Genomic DNA, 2,179 nt, shown 5'->3' on the forward strand with positions numbered 1-2,179 from the left:
CCGACCCCGGCCCTGCTCCGCCCACCTCGGTCCGGGCTCCGCCCAACTCCGGCTTCAGCCCCGCCCCAACCCCGGGCCCCGGCCACGACCCGCCCCAACCTCGGTCCCGGCTCCGCCCCCACCCCGGCCGACGCAAAGGGGCGGCACCTGGGCTCCGCCAAACCCCTACCCAGCCCCCCACCCCCACCCTGCACCTGCGGCCTTTCTCTCTGAGAGTTGGGTGCAGGGGCCTCGGGGTCGGTCAGGTGACCGGCCACGCACTTAGGATCCAGTCGTTTGCCCCGGGCCGCTAGGCCTCGCCGCAAGCCCCGCTCGAGTGGGGATGGGCGGGGGACCCAGGAGTTCCGGAATGCGGAGGGCCTGGGCTGAAGGGCGCCGCTGGGCCTCGCCAGGTCCCGGGAGACTGGCTTGCCACCCCCTCCGGCAGAACCAGAGGGAGCGGGTTAGGGAGGGCGCCGCAGTCACTTCTTGGTTGCGGATCCCGTCCAGTTGGCTAACTCCCTTCAACCTGCTTTCTTGGCACCTTGAGGTGGGATGACATCCACCCCGAAGGGCTTTTGTGACTATTAATTGAGATAATGTACGTGAGGTTCTTGGCACGGGATAACACGGAATAGGAGATAGGGAATTACGGGGTTTTGTTTGTGCTTTTGAATGATTCTTTGAACTGCTTCCCTGAGACGTTCTGTTTAGCCTTAGGAGCAGTGAAGCGATTACGTGAAGAGGTCTGTTTCCCATGAGGAGAGACAAACATCCCTGGCACTGGGCAGAGTGGGGCCTGCCCTGGAGGTGGGGGGATGGGAGAGCTCTCTCTCCCCTCGGCCGAGAAGGTGGGGAGTGGGGAGGCGCAGGAAGGGTGGGCCCAGATAAGAGAAGGGACAGCCAGGTCTGCAAAGCTGTCTGCCAATGGGGCGTCCCTGGGAAGCGACCCCAGAGCCCATCTAGCACCTTCACCCTCCAACCCCCTACCCGCCCTGGGCTCCTACTCTCCCCCTCTCACTCCCTCCCGGCCCCCTTTTGCAGAGGAGGAAACTAAGGCTCCAAGAGGAAAAGTGGCAGAGGCCAGACCAGATCTTCCTTGGATGCAGCCAGTGCCTGGCTCACAGGAGGTGCTCATATGAAGCCACATTCAGAGAGCAGAGAAACGCTGAAGTTGAATGCTGGTTTCGGCAAAGGACAGCCCTCCCAGTACTTCCAGGACTGGCCCAGGAACAGGGCAGCAAGATGTCTTCCTCCCACTTGGACATATTCACAGCCTCATTTCTCCGAATCCATTTCACCTAAATCTATCCACAGGTCAGACTGAGCTATGTGAAAGCGGAAAGGCATAGGGCAGCTTTGGAGGAAAACTACTCTTCCTTTATTTGGGAGTGGAGTGGACTTACTGCTTTCTGATGCTTGAGAGATGGGAGATGTTGCCATTCATCATCATCCCAATAGATGCCTACATAGTAAGGCCCTTTTGGATATTATTTCTAGTCTTTACAGCACATTTTACCAGATGGTGTCATTCAACAGATGAGAAACTGAAGGTTCAGAGACGTTAAGCATTTTCTCCAAGGCCACACAGCTTTTAAGTGGCCAATGTCTGATGAGCTCAGGCCTGTCTGTCCCCAGAGCCCCAAATCTTCCCACATCCCACTGTCTCTCTTCCCAAGCTTCTTCACCCTATACACTTGGTCATTCAACAAACACTGATTAGGCCAGGCCTGGTACCGGGCACTGGAGATGCTGTGGTAAGCATGGCCGGCATGGTCCCCTGCCTTCAGGGAACACACGGTTGTTCCCCGGGGGGCCATACCATGAGCAAGTAATAACCAACCTCCCAGTATGGGCGTCATGAGAGGGGACACTCAGGTCGCTGAGAACACCCTACGGCTTGGGGCTGGGCGGGAGCTGGGGCAGGTAGGTGTTGAGGGCTGGGCTGGTGTTTCGGGTGGGGCCGAGGCCCCGGGAGAACCAGATTCTTCCACACGCCCCTCCCCAGACTGGGGGCTCTGGAGGCTGCCAGCAGGGGGAGCCCGCAGCCCGGGCCTGAGTCCAGCTCGGCCGCTTACGTAACTGGGACCGCTGCGGGGAGGAGATCAAAGCCCAGGCACCAGGCGCGTCACGCAGCGGACAGACGCATGTACCCACCATAACACAGAGCAACCTCGTACAGAGAGACGCCACTCACACG

The sequence above is a fragment of the Mirounga leonina genome, unplaced genomic scaffold (genome assembly GCF_011800145.1).
Source record: "Mirounga leonina isolate KUSES-001 unplaced genomic scaffold, KU_Mleo_1.0 Mir_154, whole genome shotgun sequence".
NCBI lineage: Eukaryota > Metazoa > Chordata > Mammalia > Carnivora > Phocidae > Mirounga > Mirounga leonina.